Source organism: Corvus cornix, chromosome 2 (assembly GCF_000738735.6).
Source record: "Corvus cornix cornix isolate S_Up_H32 chromosome 2, ASM73873v5, whole genome shotgun sequence".
Lineage (NCBI taxonomy): Eukaryota > Metazoa > Chordata > Aves > Passeriformes > Corvidae > Corvus > Corvus cornix.
This window is the reverse complement of record NC_046333.1, coordinates 101835915-101844679: the sequence shown is the minus strand read 5'-3', so window position 1 is coordinate 101844679 and position 8765 is coordinate 101835915. Positions and strand designations below refer to the sequence as shown.

Genomic DNA, 8765 nt, shown 5'->3' with positions numbered 1-8765 from the left:
TCTGCTGGAGGACTGCACCCTGTGGAAGGGACCCATGTTGGAGCAGTTTGTGAAGAACTGCAGCCTGTGGGAAGGACTCATTTTAGAGAAGTTTGTGAAGGACTGTCTCTCATGGGAGGGACCCCATGCTGGAGCAGGGAAAGAGTGTGCGAGTCCTTCCTTGAGGAAGGAGTGGCAGAGACAACGTGTGATGAACTGATCACAACCTCTATTCTCCATCTCTCTGCACTGTTTGGAGGGAGAGGAAATTGGAAATAAAATTAAGCCTGAGAAGAAGAGGCGGGTGAATGGAAGGTGTTTTAAAATTTGGGTTTCCTTTTCATTATCCTACACTGATTTGATTGGCAAGAAAGTAATTTGCCCAGATAGTGTTTTGCCCATGATGGTAATTGGTGTGATCTCTACCTGTCTTTATCTTAACCCATGAGCCTTTAGTTGTATTTTCTCTCTGAGGGGAGCTTTGGCAGGCATCTGACGTCCAGCCAGGGTCAACCCACCACAATTGCTCTGCCCATGGAAGTGGAGAAGTATTTTTCCCTTGCTGCTTTGATAGCCCAGACACAGATGATACAGACAGCTACTCTGACTACTTCAGAAGAGCCAAGCACTTGTTTTTCTAAAACCTAAACATGTTTGACTCCTGCAAGCAAATATGTTCCAGAAACCATCTGACTCAGAGGTTAAGTCTGCTGATGCTTTTTCACTCGAAATTAGTAAATGTTGCTACTACTGCTTTTCAGACTGCAGTAGACTGTTGCAGTGGTGTGAAGGTTGGTCTGAGGAATACTGGTAATGAGACTAGAGTAATTACCTGAATTATAAAGATGGTGCTCTCTTTCTTAATGGTTGAGAGGCATTACTTTAAGTCCTTATGTAGCTTATAGAACCATGTTTTTGAAAGACTTAGGAAGAAAGTCTACAGAAAGCAAAACCTGAACCTTGGATCAAATAGATGGCCCTCTGGAACTGCAATCAGAGGTGCTAAGAGTGCAGCTTTGATAATGAAGTGAGTCGTTCTTAGAAGATGGGAGCTTATGTAGTGGCTATTTTTCACTGCTTGCCTTAATCATATCTGGTTAGTTTAAAATGTTGAAGTGATAAATATTAGACATGTGTCCCACACCTCAGGAGTGGTTGGTGTCGATGTAGAAAATGGGAGTATGGTAGGAAGAGATGGCCATGACAAAAGTGAGGTGGACTGCTTCAGAAGTGTCTTTGTGATGGCTTTATAGTCTCAGGACACCTGGACTGTTAGAAAGGTCTGTATGTGCTGCCTTTTCTCCAGACATATGCTGGAAACTGCCATGCCTTCTCTAGGAATGTGAATTTCTCTCCAATTTTAGGGTGTAAATCATCAAACATGGTGGTTGCACTTGTAAACAGGAGAATGCCAGGAAAAGGATTTTAATTTTATTCATGCCCAGGATTGTCTAACCTCAGATTTCCAGTACAGCCTTCAGCTTCATTGCAGTGCTTTCAGACTGCACCGAATACCTTGAAATACTTTAGCCCTTGGGCCTCTCATTTCACATCCCAGCTTCAAGAAAATGAGAACAGATTGCCTTCCTGATTAGGTGAAATAATCTCTTCATCCTGCCTCCACAGGAACCAGGTTACAATGGCAAAGGAAGGTCAGCATATTTGTGGAAAAACCTGACTTAAAAGAGACAAAAAGACAGGATTTATGTGATTTGTGTGTAAGCATTTTTATGCTGCTGTTCCCTGTGTGAATTTGAAATCTAGTTCAAGCCACATTTGATAAGATACGCATTTGATACCTCCAATTAAAGGAAAATTAGAGCTCAGATGAAAGACATTTAAATTGAGTCTCCCAGCCTGGGCAAGCCTGCGTGGCAAGCTGGAAAAGTACCTGTTCTTCTTGCTGCTGTTGGACCAGTTAATGCTGGCATCCTTGCCAAGCTGTGAGCATGGGCATAGATCAACCACCCCGGCAGCTGCCGGTGGTGGCCTCGCTCTTGTCAGCAATGGGATGAGAGGTGAGCGGCTACAAGGGAGCAGGTTGGCAGGCACAGTGGGGACAAGAGCTGTCGCCAGAGTAAGCTCATGGAGGGGGTGTGGAGGTGAGACTAATCTACCAGGGAGTGGGAATGGGTGATGCAAGAAACCTGCTAAGAAATGGGGTGAAAAATGCTAAAAATTGGAAGAAAGTATTATCCTGCATGTTGTGCATCCTCACTTCTCTGATCTGCTCTGCTCAGGCCCTTCAGAAACACTAATGGTTCAATTATTGCAAACAGATGGGAGGAGTCTGCTGTTCAGAGTAGCCAAAATCGTGCTCAAAGCTTCTTGTAAGACCAGTGGTGTTTTTTATAAATCGTGGGTTTCTAAATCCATTTTGTGAGGTGTGTAGAGGTTGCATTTGTGGCAGTAGAGGCTTAGGAATGAAGCAGCTAATCAAAAGTAAACCAGTAGTGTATGGAAGGGGCCTCCTGATTTCCTTGGCTACTGCTCAGGGGGAGCAGCAGGGAACAGCAGTGTGTGACCAGAGTCCTCTGGGTGCTCTGCACACCCAGTGGGGCACATTAGGTGAGCCACACCAGCATTAGCTGCCCTGTGGGCAAGCATGACAAGGGGGCTATGCAAAACCATTCTGTGTCTGTGTATGTTCATATTTACATCTGAGTCGTGAACACCAATCTTTCTGGGATGCCTGTATGTGGGCGGTGGTTACAGCAGACTGGCTTTTGAGAGGACTTGGCATTGTATCATACATTTGTAATTGCTTCAGTTGCCTCTAAACCATTTTCTTCCTTCAGCTGCTCCTAATTTTTGAGTTACTTTAAAATTGCTGATTTTGAGGGTAGCTGCGTGCAAAACACTTCCTTTCTTCTTGCCAAATTGGAGCCATCTCATCCCAAACCCCTCTGAAATGCACTCTGAGCCTCTGAAACTGTTAATTTGAGAGCTTCAAAGAGAAACATGGGGCTTAAGCAGGAGAAGGCTCACACAAGGCAAATTTCCAACATTCAGGAGCTATTGCTACTGCTTTTGTGAAGTGCACAGGTCTCTGCTGTAAATGCAAAAGCAATTTTATATTTAAGAAATTTAAAAATAGATTTTTTACTTTTACAGGAGATCCTTCCCAGTCTCATGCCTGATGGCCCCTAAGTCCTGTATGTTCCTTTCTGTGTCACTCTACATGGATAGTTATCTCCTAATCCTAGTTAGAGTAATGGAAACTAAAGCACTTGCTTTTATAACAGGGTGAGACAATAATAATGTAAAATTTGAAATTATAGTGTATCTGTCAAAATTCAGTAATTCCCTCCCCCCTCCCCCCCCATATTTAGTATATCTGAGAGTTTATGTAGCTCTTAGTTTTAGTTGAGTATGCGATACTCCTCATGAAAAATTTTGGTAATTCCCTGGATGAAGTACTTTCATATTAGCTATATATATATATATATATATATATAATTACAATTTTCAGTTGCTACCTATATATACGTTTCTGGACAGATTTGGAACATGGACAGATGGTCATATGTTGAGGCACGGCTGGCAGTTTAGTAACAGTGTTTTCCTTCTATGGAAAATGCATAAATGCAGAACTGGTTGGTATATCTTAGATCATGTAATCATTTCCCCTGTATTCCTTGCAGAGTGTGGAGAAGTGAATCGTTTAGTGCATAGGTACAACAACTTCTGCCCTGATCATATGGCACTGGGCACACAGGAGGAGCTTCAATGAAGGCTGCAGGAGCAAAGCTGCGTTTTGGCATTTCCAAGCTTTTGAAAGCATAACTCCACATTAGTCTGAGTGTAATTCCTGATCTTTTATGGCTACTGCTCTCACGGATGGTGCGCCGCTCTGGTAAGGAGAGAGCATCGTGTGGAATGAAATTGTAGTGTTAGTTTGACCCTCGGGAAAGACTTGTGAAGTGTCTTGAAAAGATGGAGGGTTTTTTTTCTGTACGCTAAAACCATGGTCTCCGTAGAGAAGCTGGCTTCGTTACTCATTCAAGTTGGTTTTTTTTTTTTTTTTTTTTTTTTTTTTTGCTGCTTGTGTTCGATAAAGGGGAGAGAGCCTCACGGCTTGGCAGGGTTTGGGCCCCCTCCTCCCCTCTCCCCTCGCTATGTTCCCGCTGGATTTTGGCGGGGGGGACGCTGTGAGGGGAGCCGGCGTTCCGCAGGCTCCCGCCGCGAGATGGCGCTGTGCCCCCGGCCCGCGCCGCTCCGGGCGGATCCAGGGCCCGCTCCCGCCTCCCGGACAGCCCGGGCCGGGCCTCCTCCGTGTCCCGCTCCCGCCTCCCGGACAGCCCGGGCCGGGCCTCCTTCGTGCCCCGCTCCCTCCTCCCGGACAGCCCGGGCCGGGCCTCCTCCGTGCCCCGCTCCCGCCTCCCGGACAGCCCGGGCCGGGCCTCCTCCCGCTCCCGCCTCCCGGACAGCGGCGGAGTGTCTGGGGGCTTGGGTGTCTCTTGTTTGTAGTGTTGAAACTATTGTTTGTAGTGTTTGCTGGAAGATGCGGTTGTTTCCAGCAATCCCTTAGAGAATCTTAGAATGGCTTGGTTTGGAAGGGACCTTGAAGATCATCTGCTTCCAGGTTGCTCAAAGCCCCATCCAACCCGGCCTTGAACACCTGCAGGAACGGAGCATCCACAGCTTCTCTGGGCAACCTGTTCCACTGCCTCACCACCTTCACAGTAAAGAATTTCTTCCTAATATCCAATCTAAATCGACCATCCTTCAGTTTAAAGCCATTGCCCCTTGTCCTATTGCAGCAGGTCTTGCTAAACAGTGTGTCCCCATCTTTCTTACAGACCTCTTTTAGGTATTGAAAGGCAGTAATGAAGTGTCCCTGGAGTCTCCTCTGAAGTCAACAGTGCCAAATCTCTCAGCCTTTCCTCATAGCACAAGTGCTCCAGCCCTCCAATCATCTTCATGGCTCTCATCTGGACCTGCTCTAACAAGTCCATGTCTTTCATGTGCTGAGGACTCCAGTGCTGGATGCAGCACTCCAGATGCAGGTGGGGTCTCATATCGGGCAGTTAATAAATCTGATGCCCATAAATAATGTAGATTTTTTTTTTTTTTGGTCTTTGCTTGGTGCTAAGAGCAAAGTGGCCCAGTAGCTGGGAAGTTATTTAAAGAAATTCATAATGCATGTGTTTGTCCAGCAAGCATCTGTCCTTTGGATGGAAGGATATAGGTCTGATCCTGTTTTCTTTTTTTTACTATGTGTTAATCTAGGAGATCTAATGCCCAACATCTCCAAGTGTAAACTTTTTTCCTCCCAGCTTTTTTGATTTATTTATTTGAAGACAGCACTACTCTGTGCAGCTTGCTTTCTCATTCTCCAACAGACTGTCTTGAAAATCGCAGCAGACAAGGAGCACTGCGGTTCCCATGGGAAAGGATGTCTGCCTGCTTTGAGGTGGTGATCATGGGCAGTTCCCATTACTGGATGACACGCAGGAATTAATTTCTGTCCTCAGGCCTTGGTACTACCTTAGCTAGAATCCATCCCACAGACTGGTCCTATACCCTGGAACAGACTTGTGAAGAAGGTGGATGATCAGAGGGTGTCTGATAAATAATTGCTCAGGCCAATAGCACTTCTGTCTTGGCTATTAAGGGCACCCATGGTATGATTCCTCAAAGCTGTGTTTGTCTCTGCCTGATTCAAAAGTGGAGCTCCTTATTATTATTTATTGCTGGTAGCAAATGGCAGTGAAAAAAATCCAAAGTGATTGCACTAGAGGAGAAGACTGAAAGGACAAAAATACTTATAGAAAGTGGAAAAGGTACAGAAAATTAATGAACTGAATGAACCAGAATGAGTGGTGCTGGTTTTTATTACCTGTCCTTCCCTGTTGGGTCAGGACTGAGTAAATTATGCCAAGTAGAATCTTGCAGAATTTTGCAATAAATTGCCTGAACTCATCCATTCTCACCGCTTTGTGAGGAAGGGAGGCTGCTTCACAGGCTGTGGCTACTGCTCTTGGAGTACCTTGTAATTTAGGGCATACTTCCTGAAAACAGAACTCATCTTTCAGGGATCTCCTGAGTCACTAGGAAAATTCAGGAACTGGTCAACTCCAAAGCTTTTGATGGTGGAGATGGAAGGCTCAATGACTGCATTTCACCTCTTTCTGTGAGTGAAGCAGGAGTGAAATGGCAGAGCACTGAGCAAAGATACTTTTGTTATCCTGTGTCTTGCTTTCTCTACACAGTTTGTTTCAGGTTTTTCTTTCTTTTTAAGAAGTGTCCTTTCTAATCCCTCCCTGCTCCTTGCCCCAGGCTGTAGCCCTTAAAGCAACTGGGATGCAATAGCAGAGCAGCAATACTGGTTTGTTTGCCTACATCTCACTTATGAAAAATACTTGTTTTCTGTTGAACCATACCCTTTGTCCTGACACAGCTGCTCTGACCACACTCTCCTTGCAAGCGAACACCGTCATTACTCACTGGGCATCTCCAGCCATGATTTTATTCAGAAAACCTGAAGATGTGCTGTGAACCCCAAATCCCATATCTGTGTCCCTCAGAGCTGTTTGTAGCGACAAATGTGTTCTGAAACAAAAGATGTTCTCTTGTGTATGTAGTAAAAAATGAGCTTTGCTGTGCATAAGTTACTCAACAGTCAGGTTTATGGCTGTTTCTTTCCAAGACACCCAACATTTTTTTTTTACACTTAGTTTTCTGTTCTGTTGACTTTCTAACATGAAGACAAAGAAATCCTTAATTTTTCAGTTAGGCTTTTTTTATTTCAATCAATAGTTTAACAAGTGCTTAAACTTCCCCAGCAGTTTCATCTGGAACATAGTTGAGAAGAAAAATATCTTCTATAACTTTACAAAAATAAAAAGTTTTTTTTTCTTTTAAAATCCTGCACTTTAGGCAAGCATGCTCCGACTCAAGCAAGACTGACATTATATCCTAAATACAGACTTCTGTTCATAGAAATGACATTCTACCCCAGGGCAGTGGGCACAATATGTAAATGGTATACAAACAGAGCAAGAACACTTGTTTTGACTTTTCTGATCCCTTTTGTCCTATTTCTTGAATAAGGCCTGTTAAAACAATTAGCCTAAGAATTTCTTTAGGTTGCTATTTCTTCTGTCAGGTGGATCATTGAGTAGGATATTACTGAGGGAAAAGCTTTCACCTGTCTTGGCAACACTGGCAGCTGCTGAAGATAACAACATTAATAGATTCATTTTTTTTTAAACCTTCTGCATTTCAGCAAGGAACAAATCACCCAGTTTGCAGGTCTTCCACTGCTAAACCACTTGCAGCTTAACTTCTTTAGCAGCCAGGGCTGCCAGCACATAAGGTCAGGCTGGAGAAATAAAATGAATGGAATATATTGTGTCACATATGTATGTGGGGCTGTGCAGCAGTTAATTTAGTGCATGATGAAACCAAAAGAGGGGGTAAGCTTAGCTCGTTCTGTGCCTGCAAGCAAGGAGAAGCCTCACAGAAAATATGGACTAGCATATAAACTATGCACTCTGAAGTCTTACAGCTTTGTCCAACTTGACTTGTATTGGCTAAAAGAAAAATAAAAAATATATAGGCATGTGGAGGGAAACTGGTGCAGCATATGCTAAGAACCCAGATCATAAAATTGTATTTCTGGTCAACACTACAAATAAACTACAGAAGTCCCCAATCAGATTTCATATAATGCACTGTGAAGACTTTCAAAAAAATATTTCCTTTTAAAGTGTTTTTAAATGACAGGGAAAAAAAGAGCATTTATTGTACAATTTGTACAGTGATCCACATTTTCATGTAGTCTAACCATAAGCTTTGGAAAACCTAGACCTTTGCAAGTCTGTGATTCAAAACATCTGAGACATGAATGTGCTTTTAGAGGTTATAACTAGACAGATCTTTCTCTTGAAACTGTTAGAACCTTTTTGACATTAGGCACTTTACAGAGGAGCCACAAAGCACTAATAAACTGTAAATGATTGCCCCAATGAATATTGAAAATCGTGCTTTGGAACAGTTCCTTTGGTCTTTACTTCCATCCTGCATCACAAGCATGTGCAGATTTCAGCTGGGATCGAGCTGTGTGTGGCACTTGCACAGGCAAGGGACATGGTCTGACAACTCCTAACCATGGATATTTTTTCAGAGATAGGACCACATGGGAATGGTTGATGGTGGTGAAAGCAGCTTGTCTTGTGTGATCTAAGGAATGTCACACAATACCCATCCTCTTAAAGAAAAACTAGTCTGAATTCACTCATGCTGCTAGATGTCAAATAGAAGTCAGAAATGAAGCAGGTACTTAAGGGATATGTTTGACTGCAACAGCTCAGTAACCCAGTTAGAGATATGCTGTTGTCACTCTGCTGACTACAAAACTCAATCTAGAGAAAACCAAACTCCATGCTGGTTCGTAACTACTCTGTCAGAGGCATCCTGTCTCCTTTTTGACCCTCTAGTTAAAACTGTGCCCCCTACCAGCAACTGATACAGAACTGGCTCTTCAAGTAAGTTTGACTGTGTGGAACAGAAAACCATCAAGAAATGCTGACCAGAACAGCTGTTGTTCATAGGGCTCAATTCACCACAGTGAGTTGGCTTTCAGATCCTTCCAACAGGCTGAAAGAGAATCTGACATCAGATGGATGGATAAACACTTTCTCTGGTGACTATTGAGCCAACCTGAGCTCCATTCCTGACTCTTAAGTAAGAGTTTTCTGTGACTTTTCATTTACCTGAGGAAAAAATATGAAAGATGTGGTCTGGCTCAGCAGCGAGTCTATGATACTGCTCCTTCCCTC

General features: G+C 43.6%; 1 long non-coding RNA gene across 1 annotated transcript; it reads left to right on the top strand.

Moving 5' to 3' along the window:
* The first annotated feature begins 1456 nt into the window (after positions 1 to 1456).
* Positions 1457 to 6795, top strand: LOC120409688. The gene is made up of 3 exons (XR_005601434.1): positions 1457 to 1997; positions 3624 to 3835; positions 4782 to 6795. It is a non-coding gene; the product is annotated as an uncharacterized LOC120409688 (long non-coding RNA).
* Positions 6796 to 8765: the final 1970 nt, after the last annotated feature.